The 21755-nt window shown below is 39.2% G+C and overlaps 2 protein-coding genes across 13 annotated transcripts in view; one reads left to right on the top strand and one right to left on the bottom strand.

The window, feature by feature from the left end:
* LOC125449368 (macro domain-containing protein CT2219-like) overlaps positions 1-21755 on the bottom strand; it is a 987510-nt gene that overhangs the window by 764921 nt on the left and 200834 nt on the right. The window lies entirely within an intron of this gene.
* LOC125449455 (leucine-rich repeat transmembrane protein FLRT1-like) overlaps positions 1-21755 on the top strand; it is a 188085-nt gene that overhangs the window by 62876 nt on the left and 103454 nt on the right. The window contains exon 2 of one of the 6 annotated variants that reach the window (XM_059641683.1): positions 4276-4385. The exons of the other annotated variants lie outside the window; for them this stretch is intronic. The gene's annotated coding sequence lies outside the window, so the exon portion shown is untranslated. The remainder of the gene's footprint in view (positions 1-4275; positions 4386-21755) is intronic. 6 annotated transcript variants of the gene reach the window in all.

The raw sequence follows: 21755 nt of genomic DNA, 5'->3' as shown, positions 1-21755 counted from the left end.
TAACCCTTAATTCCTTTACTGTCAAAAATTTATCTAGCCTTGCCTTAAAAACATTCAGTGAGGTAGCTTCGACCGCTTCACTGGGCAGGGAATTCCACAGATTCTCAACCCTTTGGGTGAAGAAGTTCCTCCTGACTTCAGTCCTACATCTGCTTCCCTTTATTTCGAGGCGAAGCCCTCGAGTCCTAGTTTCACCTGCTAGTGGAAACAACCTCCCTACCTCCACTTTATCTATTCCCTTCGTAATCTTGTATGTTTCTATTAGATCTCCCCTTATTCTTCTGAATTCCAATGAGTATAATCCCAGTCTACTCAGTATCTACTCATAAGCCAATCCTCTCAACTCTGGAATCAACCGAGTGAATCTCCACTGCACCCCCTCCAGTGCTAGTATATCTCTTCTCAAGTAAGGAGACCAAAACTGCACACAGTACTCCAGGGGTGGCCTCACCAGGACCCTGTACAGCTGCAGCATAGCCTCTCTGTTTTTAAACTCCATCCCTCGAGCAATGACAGACAAAATTCCATTTACCTTTTTAATCATCTGCTGCACTTGCAATCCCACCTTCAGCAATTCATGCACAAGGACACCCAAGGCCCTCTGCAAAGCAGCGTGCTGCAATTTTTTACCATTTAAAACATAGTCCATTTTGCTGTTATTCCTACCAAAATGGATGGCCTCACACTTATCAACATTGTACTCCATCTGCCAGATCTTTGCCCACTCACTTAAACTATCTCTTTCCCTCTGCAGACTTTGTGTCTTCTGCACACTTTGCTTCACCACTCACCTTAGTGTCATCTGCAAGTTTTGACACACCTAGTCCCCAACTCCAAATCATCTATGCAAATTGTAAGCAATTGAGATCCCAACACTGATCCCTGAGGCACACCACTAGCCACTGACCACCAACCAGAAAAACACCCATTTACCCCTACTCTTTGCTTTCTACTGGTCCACCAATCCTGTATCTATGCCAATACATATGACCATGACGGTCATAAGGAGGGAGGACTAAGGGGGAGGTGCAGGGTTCAGAGGTAAGAACTGTGGAGTGGCTTTCAGAGGCCACCTTATTATCTGTTAGACACGGTTTCAATTACAAAGACTTTAGGGCAATTGTAGGATTCCCTCAAAGCCAGCAGGCATGTTTCCTCATCATGAAGGTGTTGGGAGGTAGAGCATTTAGGCTCATAAGTGGCCATTAACATAAGAACTAGGAGAAGGAATAGGCCATCTGCTCCCTCAAGCCTGCTCCGCCACTTAATAAGATCATGGCTGATCTTTTTGAGACTCAGCTCCACTTACCCGCCCACTCACCATAACCCTTATTTCCTTCACTGTCCAAAAATTTATCTAGGCTTGCCTTAAAAACATTCAGCGAGGAAACTTCAACTGCTTCACTGGGCAGGGAATTCGACAGATTCACAACCCTTTGGGTGAAGAAGTTCCTCCTGACCTCAGTCCTACATTAATTGACTGTTTAATTGCATTAAATGCTGGTGAGTTGAGAAAGCCATCAAAGGACCTTTCCATGTAGAATTTAATTGGCAAGATGACAAGAGGGGACAGGTTTCTCACCCAACTACCTTCCCTCCTCACCACCCCTTTTCATTAACCTAGGGAGCAGAATATTCCAACCACTGTTTTAAAGTCCTGGTGGGATACTGTTAGCTTCCAACACATATCTCAGGTTCGAGGCTGGGCAGCATATGTGGGTCATTATGAATATCTGAAGCTCAGTTTTCTGAAATAATCAAATTCAACTCATTCTTGCATTCCTGCGGTTAATATGGATTGTTTAAAAGAAAATTTCACAGAGAAAAACTATTAGTTTAATGCTCATGTTTCCAACAGATTTTCATATTCTCCCATCATTATACAATTCAGGAAATTGGAAGATAAAAACACCAAACTAGTTGCGAGCAGGTTTCTTGCCCACTGAATCAAAGGGGGCAGAGCGTAATACATGCAGAAGCACACAGTTCCACATGTGAACAACTCCTCCCTATTAATCTGTTGTCTACAGTACACACCTCATAAGCATACTCCCACTCTACATCCTAAAATAGTCAGTCACAATAAAAACAGAAAGTATGAGAGAAACTCAGCAGGTCTGGCAATATTTGTGTAGAGAGAAACCAAGGTAACATTTTGAGTCCAGTCTGGCTCTTGTTCAGAACCTGCTGAATTTATCCAACATTTTCTGTTTTATTTCAGATTTTTAGCATCTGCAATGTTTTGCTCTTATTCTCCACAGCAAAACCCAGCCTACAATGGTATGCAGTAAGGTAGCAAATGCCAAAGGTATAATTTCTATTAATTGAAACCGAAATTACCAAACTGTGAATACTATAGAACGGGGTATTATAGAACCGTTGGGACTTTGTTCATGGCCATAATGTATTTTCGAAGGCCAATTGACAATAAGAAGGTTAAATGACTATAGTTTTACCAGAACGTAGAACTGCTCATTCATGAGAGAGATGACAGTCGTGGTTTAACCTGATGGTCACCACACCTCAGGTGAGGGGAGATTTCAGAAAAAGAGTCCTCACAGTCACCTCAACCGGTGTGAAAATTGAACCGATTTAGTTGGCATTACTCTGCACTCTAGCCATCACGCCAACTGAGCTACCTGACCTCCTACTACTTAAGGGATGAAACAGCACAGAAAACCTTTTCTTGACTTCTGTTGGCTCTTTGAGAGAGAATTAGCCCTACCTTTCCCTTGCTTTTCCTGTGAAGCGTTACCCCATATTTTACCTTTAAGGTATTCCCCTTTTGAAGATTACAATTGAATCTTCTCCCTTTCAAGCAGCGCACAAGTATTTACTGTGGAAAAGAATTCCCCTCATCTACCCTTAAGTTCTTTATCTAATTATGTTAGAGACAATAAAATTCAGATTCTTTGGCTGTAGAACTCGACAACCAATATACACTATCAAGTATGATAAAGACACAGCAGCCCTGACCACAATTATTATCTTTTACACTAATCAGACAGTACTTTGTTCCCGACAGGAAGCTCATCTGTCCAGTTACACTGACAATTTTTTTTTAATAAAGTAATAATGTTCCTCTTTTCCTTTTAATTAGTGCTCCATCAAGCAGATAAATGCTAAAAGATGAATACCAACAGGTTCAATGTCTAGACAGGCTTAGTGTGTAGGCAACCACTGGATTCCCAAAGGTTTAAAGAATTACCAATTCATTTATCAGTTTCTTGACTGAGATTTATGATCAGAAAGCGCAATGAACTGGTAGTCTCACTTCACAAAATAAGAATCTTTACATGATGACTCAGAGTTGTAACAGCTCAAAGTTGCCTCTTTCTGATTGTATGATTTCCTCCTGGCTTCAAAAGATTCAAGTTCCATTGGCTGTACAACCTACTCCTATTCCTTCGATTCCTCTTTGTCCTTAAGATATATATATTACGTCATTCCCTTCATTAAATCAACAAAGGTTGCTTTATTAGAAGTGACTGTTGGGTTGTGTCATGATTAATAATAATTTTGCCGGATTAGTAATCCAGAGACCCAATCTAATGATTTGAGAACACGGATTCAGATACCATAGCAAAGTTTGAGTTAAATTAGTAAACTTGAAATTAATGGCTAGTCTAATGGCAACCATACAGCCATTGTTGATTGTAAAAATCCATCTGGTTCACTAACATCCTCACTTAGTCTGCCCTACATGTGACTCCAGATCCACAGAAATATCTTAATTGTCCTCTGAAATGGCCTTATAAGCCACTACCCTGTACCTAACTGCTACAAAATCTAAAGGAAGGAGCACAATGAGATGGATTACCCAGCATTGACCAAGGAATTATGGGTTATGGATTATGGGTTCCATAATCTACTGATTTAGGCCTGTACCTTGGGGGAATCCTGCTCTAATAAGGTCTATTTCTCCTTTTTCTCATGATTAGCCACTTTAAAGTTTTAGTTGCTAGCCAGTTGAGAGAGAGGCTCATGGATCTTCTCACCAGCAATTAATTGCAGAGTGGCAAGAAGATGGTGAATTTTCTCCAGGCCAAATTGGACAATTATTTCCCGGCCTTGTCATCTACAGGGAAGGGAAGGTTTGGCTCATGGTCACTCTCACAGATACCCAAAGGGAGGGTTCAAGAGTAACATCTTCAGGAACCTGTGAATTGGACTTAGCACTTTCAAGACAGTTAATTCCAATTGCAAATTCTAAAAAGCTACAAGAAATTACTAGCTTCAAAACTCTTAATCTTGTTGTACATTTTTTTATTTTAGCTTGATCACAAATGTGAATCAAAGTGCAAGAAGCGAAGGGCAGACTGACTTCAAGAAGCAGACTTAATATGGACAATACATTGGATTAACAGGACCAGATCTTAACCTGGGTGATAAAATATATCTACTGATCTTTATTTAGCTCCTCAGACTACTGGGCTGAGAAACTGCTCCATACTAACTCTCTGAGGTCATGATCACACCATATGTTGAAAAAGTTAAAATTACTAACCGACGTAGGCAAAAGGAGAAAATATTACGAGTTTCATTTTCCTCTTTTAGAAAAGACAAAATCATTCAGATCACATTACTCCAGATTCCAGTCCAAATTCTCTATCCTCTTCTGAACCACAAGTGAATCAATCAGAAACTCTCTCTCTTTCTTGTGAAATACCGATCAAAGCCTATGGGATAGCTGCACTCCTCTAACTCTAGCCTTTTATACATTCCTAATTTTTAAAAAATCGTTCTACCATTGGCAGCCATACCTTTAGCAGTAAAACACTCTAAATAACCTGCTTCTTTGATCAAGCCGCTGGCCACCCGCCCAAATCTCCTTAAGCGGTTCTGCATAAAACTTGAATTTGATACTACTTTTCTTAAGTATCTTGGGATGTTTTACAACCATAAACTTGCTGTACATTTATCAGGAGTATCAAATTAATTTTCCAGACAGTCTATTCTACACATCCAGTATTCTGCAATGAAATATCTTCTAATCTTGCTTAAGGTTTGTGACTGTTGTAATTAACACTTGTACATTAATTCTATTTCTTTCCAACTGTCTGAAATTTCTGAATTCCTCCAATAGCGAGCATGGTGTTAAATATTTTGTTCCTCCTATCTGAAATTTATGCTCCTTCTCACATCCCCATTTTGAGTTGAACAACCTGCTAAGTAGGGGATAGTGAATTCAGAATAGTGCAGCAAATTTGTGTATTAAACTGCAGTAACCACCTCTCACTTCATCTATACTGCAGGCAACATTATTTCTGAGTGTACAATATGAAAACACATAACTGAAAAAATGCAAAGTGAGGTGAGCTTTACAGAGCATCAACAGGCAGAGCTAGAGAGGAGGATAAAAGCAGACCTAACCTTGTCCAGTCCCCATTTCACTCCTTGCAAACAAGAACTTCAGTAAGTCATTTTCAACAGGGCAGCATGGCGGCTCAGTGGTTAATACTGCTACCCCACTGCGCCAGGAAGACAGGCTCGATTTCACCCTCGGGCGACTGTCCGTGTGGAGTTTTCACCATCTCCCTGTGTCTGCTTGGGTTTGCTCTGGTTTCCTCCCACAGCCCGAAGATGTGTAGGTTGGGTGAATTGGCCATGCTAAATTGCCCATAGTGTCCAGAGATGTGCAGGCTAGGTGGATTAGGCATGGGAAAATTAAGGTCACAGGGACAGGGTAGGGGGTGAATCCGGGTAGAATGCTGTTCAGAGGATTGATGTAGACTCAATTGGCCAAATGGTCTGTTTCTACACTGTACGGTTTCTACGATTTGATGGTCTCTGTGCCTCTGGCCAGTCAGTGCAGGGATTCCAGTCAGTAATTTCCTGAAAGTAGGGCGAAGATATGATCAGTCAATCATATGAATGTCCATCAAAAATAGAGGAAAGTTTAAAGATTATAAAATTAAGTCATAAAAAATATCATCAAGAAGTCTTTTTTTCTCTAAAATAGAAATAGATTTTTGGTAGGTTATTCAATAACTTTAAGATTAGTTCTAAAATTCTGTTGGATTTTTGGACCAATCTCCCCAAAATTCAAATCCTACCTCCAGCATTCTCTGAACACAAATAGTGCCATCATCAGTTCCTTACATTGGGAGTTTGTGGTGGGTATTGTTGTGGTTAGGTAGAGTGTTTATGGATTAGGAGGCAGGGCATTAGTATATTTGATGTTTGTAAAATGATGGGGGGGCGGGGGGGTGAAGAATGTGTGGTTCCTTTAAAAGATTATGAGTTTTCTTAGGCTTGGAGATTAAACAAAATGTCTGTAGGCAGTAGATGCACAGAAAGTTCTTGAAATTTAAACATTGTATCAAAAGGCTATACTATTCAGAGGCAAAGCAGCATTTTTACCACAGCAACAGGTTTTTCAATTTAGCCAATTAATTTAACCAGGCCCTAGATACCAAAACCCAATTAAATTTAAACATCTGATTGTTTTGACAATCTAGGACCAATCTTACTATAAAGAAATTAACAGGTTATCAAGGGTATAAAGGAGGACAGCATTTGAAAATTGGTGTGAGAGCAACTGCCACCTATTAGAGTTAACAACCAGCAGCTCTAAAGAGAAAAATCACCAGCTCTCACAGAATTCTCTAAGCTCTGAGTGACCATTATCTAAATAAAGCTACAACAATTCTCTGAGCTAATATTCCTGACACAAGAATTTGACACAAAGACATTGCGGACTCTGGATCAGTGGAGAGGGAACAGAGCATTCCAGAAGATGTATCCTGGCTATAATTTTGACAGACTAAGTTTTACATTTTTTTTATTAATTTGGTTGATCTCAGTGGGACATATATCTATTAGAACAGCATACCATTAGAATTTTGTTTCATTCGAAATTAGTTAGCAGTTAAGGGAGAATAGTTTGGTTTGTTAGTAGTTCTGCTAATTTGTTCACCATTAGTTAGATAAATAAATTGTTACTTGTTGATTATAGAGTGACTGTCAGGAGTTCATTTCATTTAACCTCCCCTTTATAACAGAGTGAGTGATGAGAGGCAGGTTATACCACTTTCCACACTTCCTTTAACAGATTATGAGGGAAGGCAAGTCTCTCTGGGTGTTTTGGTTTAGTTATCAAAGTGGGGCTTACCTCCGCTTATAACAAATTGTGAGCTTGAGTCCACGATCTGGCCAGTTCGCAAATAGGATCTAAACAGATCTGATTGGATTTAAATGGATTTGGACAAGTTTGAACAGATCTGGAATATGAAAGGTCCCAGCAGATTTAAACAGACTTGGGGAATAGTGTCCTAGACCTTTAAAATAAAACTTAGGTGAGAAATGAAAAACTTGTTTAATTTTCGTTAGTTGTGTTTGGTTAAATCAAAAGTGGGGGAAACGGCTCTTAACATTGCTAAAGAAGTTCTGGGGTTTGAGGATGCTCCCTAAATTTGCCAAGAAAGTTTAGAAAAATAGAGGAAACATATACTTTTGGACTTAGGAGTTAACAGACTAAAATTGGGTTTAACTAGGGATAAGAAGAAAGCTGAAATTATAAATAGAGTTCATCAAGTATTTAGGTATATCAGAGAAACAGGCAAGTGCAGTGGAGTTAGAAAAAAATTAAACTGAAAATTAGAAGTTGAAGGAAAGCAAACAAGAGCCAGGGTAGAAGGGGAAGAAAGGGAACTGAAGCCGTTTGAATTATAGTTACAAGTAGAGGAAAGACAAAAAATAAAAGAGGTGGAAGGAAAGGAAAAAGAGAGAGAAGAAAGGGAGAAAGAGAGACAGAGTCTGAAATTCGGAAGTTGCCAATTAAACAGGAAAGTCCATTTAAAAGCATGGAAATGAAGATAGAAAATAGGCTTAGTGAGGAGGAGAGTAATGGTGAGTAAATCCATTGTAGGCAAAGACTTGGTGCTGATATATACAAATATGTCAAAACATTACCAAAATTTGATTTAAAAGATGTAGAAGCCTTTTTCATTTCCTTTGAGAAATTGGCTAGGCGGATGAATTGGCCAAAGACTATGTGGGTAATGATCATTCGGACCAAGTTGGCAGGCAGGGCTAGTGAGGTGTTCACAGTGCTGTCAGATGCCATGTCAAGAGGCCATGAAAAAGACAGACTACATTGAGTGCCAATGAATTGGTACCAGAAGCATATAGATAACGGTTCAGAAATATAAGGCCAAGTCAGACTTATAAAAACCAAAAGAACTGCAGATGCTATAAGAACTGCAGATGCAGGAACATAAACAAAGTTGCTGGAAAAGCTCAGCAGATCTGGCAGCATCTGTGAAGGAAGAAACAAAGTTAATATTTCGGGTCCGGTGACCCTTCCTCAGAATAGAAGTGGGGAAGGGTCACCAGACCTGAAATTTTAATTCTTTTTTTTCCTTCACAGACGCTGTCAGACCTGTTGAGCTTTTCCAGCAACTTTTCGTTTTTGTTCCAGGTCAGACTTATGTTGACTTTGAAAGAATTAAACATAGCTACTTCAATAGATGGGTGAGAGCATATGAGGATCTTAGAGAGATTATTCAGCTGGAGGTATTCAAAAACTCACTTCCAGAATGATCAGAACTCATGTTGAGGAATAGAAGGTTAAAACAGCAAGAAGAGCGGCAGAGATAATGGGAACTGCAGATGGGTCTAGGCCCGAAACGTCAGCTTTTGTGCTCCTGAGATGCTGCTTGGCCTGCTGTGTTCATCCAGCTTCACACTTTATTATCAGAAGAGCAGCAGAGATGGTAGATGAATATGCATTAGTGCATAAATTGAAATCTAGCTTCCAACAGCAATTTCATTCCACGAGGGGTAGAAATTGGGAAAAAGGGAAATCCTTCAATGAAACACAATAAATCGATCACACTAGGAACTATTTACCACATGTGGCAAAAGAAACCCAAGAGGGTGAAAAAAGGTAAAAGGCCTCAGGTGTTTCCACTGTAATAAAGGGGGACGCAAAAAGTCACAGTGCTGCTGGATTAAGAGATGCACTGGGAAAAAGGATGTGGTAAAAGAGGCTAAACCAGTGAGATTAGTTGAGGTAGTGAAGGAGATCCCAAAAGAAGTTGAGGGGCTGCAAGAGTGTGCACAGCCTAGTCACAGGCTGGATAATAAGATAGTGCCCAATCTCTTCAAACCTTGCCTCTGTGGGTAAGGTTTACGCAGGTAGAACAGGGGGAGAAGGTAAAAAAGTTACGATATTGAGAGATACAGCAGCAGGTCAGTCTCAACCAGTAAGAGATGAAAGTATTTGCACACCTTCTGAAAGATGATGAGGGGCATCACTGGCTAGGCAGCATTTATTGCCCATCACTAATTGCACAGGGGGCAGTTAAGAGTCAACCACATTGTTGTGGGTCTGGAATCACGTGTAGGACAGACCAGGTAAGGATGGCAGTTTCCTTCCCTAAAGGGCATCAGTGAACCAGATAGGTTTCCCTGACAACTGGCAATGGGTTCACAGTCATTATTAGATTCTTAATTCCACCACTGTGTGGTGACAAGATCCCAGTCATAAGTTAAAGCAAGGAGGGAAAATTGAAGAGAAAGATGAAGGAGTTGAGGGCAAGTTACACAGCATTTGATGAAATGGTAAAAGAAGAACCTAAGCAGTTAGAGCATCTGGCAGAGGTGTTTAGTTCTTAAAGACTAATGGAGTGACAACAAAAAGATGAGGCAATAAAAGATTTATATCATAAAGCCTACTCAGAAAAGGAATCAGAATGTATTCTAGAATGTTATTATCTTAAGGATAAAATCTCAAGACAGAGTTGGAGACCTTGGCAGGTTAGTGCAGAGGGGTAGTGGACTGGAGTTCACCAGATTGTGTTGCTGGTAACATACAAACAGGAAGTATTGCAGGTAGCACATGAATTACCCGTAGAAGGTCACCTCGGAGTGTGAAGACTCAGGCCAAGATACAAATGCATATCTATTGGCCTAGATTACATACAGATGTGGTTGAATTTTGCAGTACCTGTCATACATGTCAAATGGTTGGAAAGCCACAGGCAGAAATAAAACGAGCACCTTTAATGCCAATTCCCACATGTGAAGAACCTTTCAGATGGGTTATGACTGATTGTGTAGGTCCCCTACCTAAAACGAAAAGTGGGAACCAGTATTTGCAACCCACAATTAATGTATCTACCAGATTTCTGGAAGCAATTTCATTATGGAATGTCAAGGCAAAAAAGGTTGTGAAGAGAAGTTTGCTTCCTTTATCCATTATGGGCCACCCAGGGAGATTCAATCAGACCAAGGGTCCAATTTTATTGCCTAAATTGTTTAAGGAAGTCATGGATAGTTTAGGCATCCAACACTTTAAATCAAGTGCATACCATCCTGAATCCCAGGGAGCATTGAAAGGTGGCTTCAGATCCTAAAGACCATGCTGAGGGCTAATTGCCAGGATTACCCAAATGATTAAAATAAAGGTATCTCATTTATATTGTTTGCTATTAGAGATACTGCAAATGAATCAACTCAGTTTACTCCATTTGAATTGATATTTGGATGCAAAGTAAGAGGGCCTTTAAAATTAATTAAGGAAAAATTGATAGCTCCAAGTCAGATGTGACAGTAGGTAAATCAGCTAGACAACATTTAAAGGTAGCACAGCATACAATGAAGCAAGAAGCCAAAATAAAATCTAGAATTCATATGTTTAGCTATGTGTTTTACCATGTGTTGTTACCAGTGGTAGGAGATCCCTTCATAGCAAGGTTTATTGGTTCCTATCAGATTGAGAAGAAGTTAAGTCAAGTGAATTATCTGGTAAAGATGCCAGATAGAAAATAAATTAGTGGGTATGTCATGTGAGCATGTTGAAACCTTATTATGTCAGGGAAAGGGAACTGGAGAAACAGGTATTACTTTCTGTCAATCAGAGTGAGGAATCAAATCCAGATGATTTAAGTTTTGATGTGCCTCCAAATAAATTGAATAATGAGGAAGTTCTTAAAGAATGGGATAGGGAGTAAGCTATCTGTCTCAGCATTGAAAAGGGACGTATGTAGAAATAGAATGGGGAGGACTAATACTGTGGTATATGCAGTGGATGTAGGGAATGCTGTTTCAATAAAACATCACCCCTACAGGCTTAATCCTGGGCTGTATCCATTTAACGTAATGCTCTTTGTAATGAAGAGCACACCAGCCACATTTCGAAGACTTATGAACAGAGCTGTGGTAGGATTGACTAATTGTGCCATCTATATAGGTGATATGGTATACACAGCCATTCGTGGAAAGATCACATGGTGCATTTAGCAGAGCTTATTGAGAGAAGACAAATGGCAAAGTTGGTCATAAATTTAGCAAAAACAGAATTCATGAAGGCAAAAGTGACATTCTTAGGACACAATGTCGGACACAGACGGATGACACCGAGGAACATGAAGACAAAGGCCACTGAGGAATTTCCAAGACCATCCTTGATGAAGGAAGTGTTATGGTTTTTGGGGATAAGCGGAATCTACAGGAAATTTGTACCAAACTTTAGTAACATGGTGGCACCAATGATGGATTGGTTGAAGAACACCATGAAATTTAGTGGGCAGAACAATGACATGGAGGCATTTGAGAATTTAAAAGCAGTGTTAACCACTGCTCCAGCTTTAGGCACACCAAATTTTTTGAAACCCTTTAAAGTCACATTGACACAAGTGATTTAGGGCTGTGTTGTTACAGGAGGATGATTGTGGAATTGAAAGGCTAATAGGTTATTTTTGAAAGAAACTCAATATCCACCAGAGAAAATATTCAACCACTGAAAAAGAATAATTGTGTTTGGTACTTGCCTTCCAACATTTTAATGTTTACCTTGCAAACAATGTATCAGAGATGGTTGTATACACTCATCACAACCATTTGACATTTTTGGAAAGATTAAAAGATAAGAACACCAGACTATTTCGTTGGAGTCTTATGTTACAAGCATTAAATTTACAGATTGTACATGCAGCGGGTTGTGAAAATGTTATTGCGGATGTATTATCACAGGTTTAAAAGGAAAATATGTATCTAAGATAGAAACGGTAGTGTTCAATTTTTTTTATATATAGGTATGCGGAACTAGTATGAAACATGTAACTCTAGATTAATGAACTATGGTTTAGAGAAAAAAATGAAGCCACCTTTTCATCATGATAGCTCATTTTTTTCTTAAGGGAGCAGGTGTTGTGAAATCGTGGATTGGAAGGCAGAACATTAGAGTATTTGATGTTTGTAAAATGATGGGGGGAAGAACGTATGGTCCCTTTAAAAAATGATGTGTTTTCTTAGGCTTGGAGATTAAAAAATAATGTCTCCAGGCAGCAGATGCACAGAGAATTCTTAGAAATTTAAACATTGTATCAACAGGCTAGACTTTAGCCAATTAATTTAAACCAGGCCATAAATACCAAAACCCAAGTAAATTTAAAAATCTGATGGTTTTGACAACCTAGGACCAATCTTATTGTAAGAAATTAATAAGCCATCAAGAGTAGAAAAGAGAGCATTTGAAAATCAGTGCGCCATCTATTAGAGTTAACAACCGACAGCTCTAAGGGGAAAACCACTAGTTCTCACACGATTCTCTAAATTCTCAGAGTGACCATCATTTAAATAGAGGTATGGCAGCACTCTTAGCTAATATTATAGACACAAGAATTCAGAGAAAAGCGCCCCTGACTGAGGATCAGCGGAGAGAGTGTCGAGCATTCCGGAAGATGTATTCTGGCTGTAATTTCAAGACATTAAGTTTTAATTACTTTTATTAATTTTGTTTATATAAGTTGGATGTGCATCTATTGCAACAGCATACCGTTAGATTTTTATTTTGTTTGGAATTAGTTGGTAGTTAAGGGGGAATTGTTTGGGTTGTCAGTAGTTCTGTTAATTTTGTTCCCTGACATAGCCAAGCAAATCACTCAGCTGTACTGAAATATTGAAGAATAAAAACCTCTGATGGCTCAAAATAGCAATGCGGGATAAGAAATAAAAGCCAACCCTGCCAATGAAATCCACGTCCTGAGAATGAAATTTTAAAATTGGTACAGCTTCCCAACTCTCATCTGATCTTCTGTATCCATATTATAGACCCAAAGCCCCATTCACGTCAAATCTGTTTGAAATTTTCACAAAACACTTTACCTCAGATCACAGAAGACCTGAATTTCTTGCGGCACTTTTGATTTTACACATCCCTCAGGTTAATGGCCTGTTGTGATCATACTCCCAACCTCCCCGCAGGAATATAGATGGCATTTTATACAACAAACGGGAAGGAAGAAGGAAGAGGGTTATTTTTCTGTAAAATAAATATGTGCTCACATTTCTACTGCTCCCAAGGGTTAGACCTTTAAGCTTTATGACAAGACATGAATGAGTAATAAAGTCTTGGGCATGTTTGACTTTTATGTTCAATTTGGAGCTCAGCATTCACAGAAGCTCCCCTTAACTCATAGAATGCTGAAAAGTCTGTTTCACTTTCAAAGTCTGCTTTTCTTTTCCTTCTGTTGATATCTGTTGCTAATTTTTAAAGAAGCAATCAGTAATAAGCACTAAAATGTAGAACTGGAAAAATGTACCATCGAACAGAAAATTGACCAGCCTAGAAACCAAGGGGGTGTTGACGCCAGTCCTCAAATAACATTTTTAACTAGTCCAGCATATACATTTGAAAAGAAAGCCCTCTCTCCTAAATGGTTGACATCGTAAAAGCTGAAATCAATCTCATCAAGTTCACTCCATCTACACATAAAACTAATCATAAATCGACACTAAATCATCAGCACTGCTTAAAGAGTCTAGAACTGTGATCACAGTTAATTAAAATGACACACTGGTGTAAAAAGAGGTGTGCTCCTGGAGCTGGGCCTAAGTTTCAGTGTTGGACTGATCTAAAGGAATGCCACATCTTATCCATGTTAGAATTAATTGAACAGGAAATCCCTGACACTGATCGAAACAGTGTTCTGCTTCCTAAAACAGATACTGTTTTATCTAGGTGCATACAGCTTTAAACAAAGTTTTAATATTTGTCAGCAAAAGAGATGAGTTTGATTTTGAAGTATGTGTTATAGTAAAAACATGCGAAATAAGACAAGTAGGCTATTCAGCCTTTCAAGCCTTCTCTGTCATGCTTGCCTTCAACACCAATCCACCCCAACACTTCCATACCCCATAATTCCGTCAGTATCCAAACATCCATCAATCCGCGTCTTCAACTCCCTCTGTGATTATGGGAGCTCAAGGTTCACTTTTTTTATAAATTGAATCTGTATAAATCTGCATTTAATTGTGCACAGCAATGTGGCTGGCAATCTTAACTGCCCACTTAAATGGCTCAGCCAGACATTCTGTTCAAGGGATATTATCATATTGTTTATCAAATTAATCAAATCACCTTTTTCTTTCAACTGATATCAAGAGGATAATATACACAGTGAGGTCTCAGATTTACAAATGTCTGACTTACAAACACTCATATTTATGAACGCAATCGTATACAGGGGTTTCATTTTAAAGATGTGACATATGAACATTTCCTATACTTACAAATGGCTACTCTATAACGTCATGTATTGAGTTCTGACTTGAGAACAGATTGGAGCAAGCATAGTTTTGGATTTGATAACAATCATGAAGGGGAAATGGTAGAAGCACGTACGGTTACAACATTTAAAATTCGGACATACACGAATAGGAAAGGTTTTGAGGGATATGCAAGCAAATGGGACTAGATTAGTTTGGGAAACCTGATAGACATGAATGAGCTGGACTGAAGAGTCTGCTTCCATGCTGTATTACTCTGTAACATACAAAATGACTAAGTACCCACGGCTCTCTGGTATTGAGAATTCCAGAGATCCACACACAACATTTTGATTGAAGAAATTTCTTATCTCCGTCCTGAATGATCAATTTCTGATCCTGAGAATCTGATGCCTTGTTCTCTAATCCCCAGTCAGAAGAAATATCCTGCGATCATCAACCCCTTTGAACTCCTAAACAATTTTAAGTGTTTCAATGAACTTGACTCTCATTCCTCTAAACCCTTGGAAATATTGGCCTAATCTATTTAAAATCTCCCTTCCTGACACAATCCCCTCATCCAACAATGACAGCCAATGCTACTGAGAATCAGAAAAAGAATATTGTATTAACATTGCACACTTCAACTGATAGTTCTGCAGTGTTTGCATTTCTGAGTAACAGTCTACACTACTCGTGACAATTGTCTCTGTAACAACTATAGTTTGTGGGTGACAAATACAGAAGTTATTCAAGCAGCTGCCTTCAATCAAGTGGAAAATATGATTCATTCAAAGCAGACAATTGTAGAATTGTTGGGTGAATCAAGAGTGGAAAATGTCACATCGGCATTGAACATTATTGAATTTGAGGTTACAATCTATCAGAGAGGGAATGGACAAGGTATTGCACATCTAAATATTCCTCGCTAAAATTAACTGATGATCCGCCAATGTAAATTGCATTTTCTGATTCTTTGTTTGTAATCTTTTCTCACGACAGGATGTGAATTATAATCACAATGTTTTTGGAAATATAAAATATATTTGCTGTATAATACTTTTCAGATGACAAAGAAAAATAAAATTACATACTTCACAATAAGTTGCTTGCACACTATAATTTCAAGATTACTTCAAGGGAACTGCATTTTAAGCTACCATTCCTTTTGGTTAAACAGAAACTTTTGGACCGAAAGCAGAATTGACTGCATTGTTACCCTCCACAGCGAATTATCAAAAGAAAGTTTTGTTTTTAAAAAAATTATCAAATAGCTGACAGATTTTATTTATTCCTGCCTAAAACAGATGATATCCTCAATAATGTCATTAGCTGTTTCTGGAGCTCTACTGCATGCAAATTAGCTGCTGCATTTCCTACATCATTGGGACATGGTGCACATTGTAACGTCATTGGACTAGCACTTTAGAGACTCAGGATAATGCTTTGGGGACATGTGTTCAACTCCCATTATGGCAGATGGTAAACTTTGAATTCATTTAATTAATATCTGGAATTTTTAAAAAATTATCTAATGGCAACCATGATATCATTGTCCTGTGGAGAAGGAAAATCTGCCATCCTCACCTAGTCTGGATATATTTCAAATCACAGTGAAGGACGCTTAACTGACATCTGAAATTGCCAAGCAAGCAATTTGGCTCAAGGACAATTAGGGATGAGGATCAAATACTTAGCTTGCCAGCAACACCACATCCCATGAAAGAATGAAGAAATAACATGGCTACATTTCCAAAATGCTTTAGTGGCTGTAAAGAATTTTGAAATTGTCCTTAGACTGAGAACATTGCTGTATATGCTCCCTTTGTTTTTTCGCTTGAAGACACTATTTATTGGCCTGCTTACCTCACCACCTACTGATATTCAGAGTCAAATAAACCAACAGAACAGGATGAGGCCATTCAGCCCATTATGTCTCTTGCTGGGTCTTTGAGAGAGGAGTTATGCTTGCTCCCACATCCTTCTTATCCCTGGCCCTGTCGCTGGGTTCATGATATAAAAACAGAAATGCTGGAAATAGTCATCTCTGTGGAGAGAGAAACAAAGTTCACATTTCAAGTCAATGACCTGTTGTCAGAATTGTTTGGATTCATAACCCACCATTTTCTAGGCATAAAAAATGTTAGAAAAGCTGCTCCCAAGAAAATTTAAACTAGATGGAGAATAGCAACCAGGCAGCATTTTATCCTGCCATGTAGAGAAGACCTAATCTCCACTGAATGCCTTAACTTTTCCTGGTATGACTACTGGGATGTATCACAGGGAGAGGGTAGTGCATATAGGCAACAAGTTGCCAGAGGAAGTTGTTAGAAGCAGGTATACTTACAACATTTAAAAGACATTTGGACAGGTACACGGATAGGAAAGGTTTAGAGGGATATGGGCCAAATGCAGGCAAATAGGACAAGTTTGGTTTTGGAAAGCGGGTCAGCATGGACAAGTTGGACTGAAGGGTCTGTCTCTGTGCTGTATGAATCTAGACTCTTGTGAGAAACTGTGTGCTTGACACCTATAACCAGTCACCTGATTAGATTTATGATTAATTAGTTTATAATTTTTTTTTATAGATTAACAGTGAGTTATACACAGTACTTACAGCAGGGGAATATGGCAGTGTTTCTGTTTCATACATGCCTCCTCCCTCTCTCCTTCATCTCACCCACCAACATGTCCTTCCATTCCTTTCTAATGTGTCCATTCAGGTTTCCCCTGAAATGCATCTACTCTATTTGCCTCAACAACATCCATCGGTAGGGAGCCACATATCCTCACCACAAGTGTTAAGGGTATTGAAGAAACAATTCTCCCCATCTCAAAAATGAATCATCCTCATTTCGCCTGAGACCATACTTAAATGTTACGAATTAGGAGTGATATAGATAGAATCAAGTTTCTGACTGTATTATGCTGAACTAAGTGTTGTGAACACTGGATCAACTTACACGTGTTTCAGTTTTAATTTAATGCATTACCACTGCTGAGGTCAAGACTGCTTCCCAGTGTAATGTCATACCTTATGTTTCCCAGAAATCTCCTTACAGCAGATCTCACATAGTTTCCCCGCAGTCACCTGACAGTCCCACACCAATTCATCAGTCAGTGCAACCAAATCACACATCAGTACAGCCAAAGCTTTCAATATCAGTTTCTGATTTTACTTAAAAAAAAGTTCCAACAGTTATATTTACATTTTGTTACTTTTATATTAGTACCGGTATAGACAGATGACAGACGACTGGCAATATAAGCCAGTCCCAGCTATGTCATTGTGGGAAAAATGTGAATCCGTATCAGAGTCATGTTCATTTCCCAAACTGAAGCAGCAATTACGTAACAGCAGCTGAGTTTAGTGGACAGAGGGAGAGTCATTCTCATTCTGTCAGTTACAAGTCATAGTGTGAATAAATTTTCGATTTTCCCAAGCCAGTTTTTAGCAATGTAAATATAGAGAGTGAAGCTCATGCAACTGTTCCCTACGGAGCTCCATGAAAAAACTGAAAGAATAATGCCTGTGGAGATTAGTTCCCAGTCAAATGTAAAAAGGCACGGGAGAACACCTGACAGACTTTACCATCCATAAGTTGAATAAAGTTAAATGTAAATATAGAATTCCTGCACAGCATTATCAAATGATTGCCAAGTCAAGTTGTTCACTGTCCTGCACATCAAAAGCTTTCATATTTTTAGAAGCTGAGAGATGTAAAGTATCAGTAGAAAACTTTTGGCAGGTTCAGCTCCTGGATTATCCTACATGAGTGAGCTGTGCTGCTGTGGGCTAAGTTGACCAGCACACCAACTTAACTCCAGCAGACACTGGGCTGCAGTTTATTGTGCACTTCCAATCCTCATTAAGTACAATATACATATTTGGTGCAGAAGGAGGTCAATTAGCCAATTGTGTCCATGCAAGCCATTAAGAGAACTATCCAGTCTAATTCATCCTTCTAGCTCTTGCTCAGAACCTTGCAGGTTTTAGTACCGCTACAGCATATTCCAGTTTTTAAAAAATTCATTATAAGTTTCTGCTTCTGTTCCCCTTCAGGAAACAAATTCCTGATCCCACCATCATCTCAATTAAAAGAATGCACCATAATTTTCTCTTTACTCCTGCTAACAAAATTTTAAATCAGCTTATTATTGACACTGTACTAAAAGTGATGTGTGTCTTTCTAATCTCTCCATCTAGTCACCTCGTAATTTCATACATTTCAATGAAAACAGTTCTGTAAAAAACAAAACTCCTGTTTATCTAGGAAAAGCTAAAAGAACTGTGGATGTTGTAAATCAGGAACAAAACAGAAGTTGCTGGAAAAACTCAGCAGGTCTGGCAGCATCTGTGAAGAAAAAATCAGAGTTAATGTTTTGAATCCGGTGACCCTTCCTCAGAACTGATGGTAGCTGGGAAAATGTTGGTTTATATGCAGAAACTAGGGAGGGGGATTGGGTAGGGAGTAAACGATAGGATAGAGCCCAAAGAGAGAGACAAGCAGGTGAACAGACAAAGGAGTCGATACTGTTTTCTAATGTTTACCCATAACTGAAATGCACCATTCTTTGAACATCTCCTTTGTATCATTTTGACTGCAATCAGGTAATACAATGAGCAGAACTGTTTACAGTATTCTAGTTGTTCTCTAACTGTTGTTTTATAGAATTGTAGTATAAGTTTGCTGCTCTTATTTTTTCCTCGACTTGTTAAAGGAGCATCATAAAAGGATGCCTCCATAACCACTTTAATTACCTGTCCTGCTACTTTTATGGATCTGTGGACATGCACTCCAAAGTCCCACTGGTCCTCCTGACTTCTCAGCCATCCTACTGTTCATTATGGTTCCCTTACTTTGTTTTCCCTCCCCAAAGGCATTAAAACTCGCACTTGAAGATACACTTGTATTTTAGAAATGCCACTGAAATTGACCTGGACTTCATTCCTGTAGGCACTGCAGTAATACTCAGAGAGAACCACGTCTAATGATGATGTTCAATGATTCCTTTCAAGAAAGAAGTGCTAATTGTGGCAAATTTAAATAACTTCCACCAACCAGCAACAGGATTGTGGTATCACTGGGATGTAGCCAGTCATCTGAGTTACTAGACAGCCGAAAATAAGCAATTGTTGCTCAAGATATTTCTTTTTTGTGTACCTGGCATGTTGGATAATCTACCTCTAAGGAAATAATTTCAGTAATCATATGTCCTAGTGTGTTACATGAATCGGAATCTCAAGTAGAAGAAAAATTCTGTCCAAATATCTGCTCCTGCTTTTGTCATTGCTATAACTTTCCATTCAGGGTTAAATCTAAAGGAGCCTTTGCTGTACTCTTCTCACAGATCTTGTGGTGCTGCCTCATCTGGTGCAACAATAGTATTTAATTTCCCCATCTGAGGATTCTCCTGAGGATCAGTTAGTTGATACTGTTTACAATGTGTTTCTAGGGACCCTTCCCCACACCAATAGACTTTTTTTCCCGCAGAGAAATAAGGAAATGTTTATGGAGATTCATCCTCTCATTGTTTCAGAATTGAACTTTCTTTCACAGATTTCTTTCTCAGAATTTATTATTTGGCATTTTCCTGTATCTGCCATCTCTTCCACTGTGCTAAGCTGTTCATGTGCATTCTTTAACGTATCATATCCCGCTTCATATTTGGTCATTTTCCTTAATTTGCGATCAGAAAGCTTTGACTTATTTGCTGTTTTGGCTTGGCCTTCCCTCTCACAGCCACACATTTGAGGTAAGGTAAAAATCAAGGGTGGAGACAGGTAACATCAAACCCATCATAAGTTGATCCATATCTGAATGTCCCAGTGTGCCAACCCAATGCACCACAAGCAGGTGAGGGCTGCAATTCCGGAAGGAAACATGAGGAAAGAAAAGTAGTAGATTCAAAGCATTTCCTAGAATGATACTTGCTGGTAAACAGCATGATAAATATACCATGGGAGTGAAACTGGATCTTAAATCAGGCCAAAGAGATGATAAATGTTTAAAGCATAGTTACCAACAAAACTGCAAGCTGTAAGTGTCTTACTCTTTCACTCCCTCACCTAATTTTGAGGACAGCTGTTATATTCATCTCTGCCCTTCAGGTGAGGACAGCATCAGTTTTCACACTAATGCCTAGTGGGGTCAAAGAGCCTCAAAAAATCATTTGGGCAAGGCGCTAGAGGTCACTTGTTACCCTCTGATTCAGTCATTAACTTCAGAAAAATGCGAAAAGATTCCCACAAAGTAATTTCCCACAAACTATGTACAAAACAGACCGAAAAAGTATTCTATTCCCAACAACAGGTACTGCTATGTTTCTAACCTCAGATCCATATCTACATAGCCACAAATAGCCTCAATTACATCTTGCAATTTAATTAACAACTGTTACAACAAGGGAAATAAATGTAAAGGCCAGTGATGTTTTAAGGAATTCATTATCATGTATGACCACATTTTACTACATTTTCTGTAATTTTATAGCAATATTAGGAATCAACCAGCTATGCAACATAAAATATTACACATTTATTTTTCTACTCAGATTAACAATGCTTGTGTGCTTTTTTGCTGCACAGTTTATTCCATTATGTCTTTAAAAAATTAAATTGATTTAGCAAAGCAATTACAATTAGTGTTGGAAGTGTTAGGCTGGGAAAGGAGAACAATGTGACTCTCAGTCAGAACACTCCCCTTCTCAGTTCTGCAGTTCAGTCGGAGGGTCAACGCTGGGGGAGCACCCCACAGTCAGAAAACCAGTGCTGAAGGAGCACTGAACTGTCAGAGAGTGAGCGCTAAGGAAGTGCCGCCCTGTCATAGGGTTAGTGCTGAGGGCGTGCTGCACCGTTGGAAGTTCAGTGCTGAGGAAGCACTGCACTGTCACAGGTTCAGAGCTGAGGGAGTGCTGCACTGTAAGAGGATCAGTGCTGAGGGAGTGCTGCGCTGAGGAAGCACTGCACTGTCAGAGGGTCAGTGCTAAGGGAGTGCTGTGCTTTTGGAGGGTCAGTGCTGAGAGCCCACCACACTTTTGGTAGGTCAGCGCTAAGGGAGTGCTCTACTATCACAGGAGCAGTACTGAGGGCGTGCTGAACTGTCAAAGGGTCAGGACTGAGCAAGCTCGCACTTTTGGAGAATTATGACTGAGGAAGTGCCACGCTGTTTTCGGTTACGTGCTGAGCGAATCAAGACATACAAATGACAAGCGGGACAGAGCACCAATACTTAACCAAGGTGCACTGATGATATTAC

Source organism: Stegostoma tigrinum, chromosome 42, assembly GCF_030684315.1.
Source record: "Stegostoma tigrinum isolate sSteTig4 chromosome 42, sSteTig4.hap1, whole genome shotgun sequence".
Taxonomy (NCBI): Eukaryota; Metazoa; Chordata; class Chondrichthyes; order Orectolobiformes; family Stegostomatidae; genus Stegostoma; species Stegostoma tigrinum.
The sequence above is the reverse complement of the archived record's forward strand: the minus strand, read 5'-3'. Positions and strand labels throughout refer to the sequence as shown.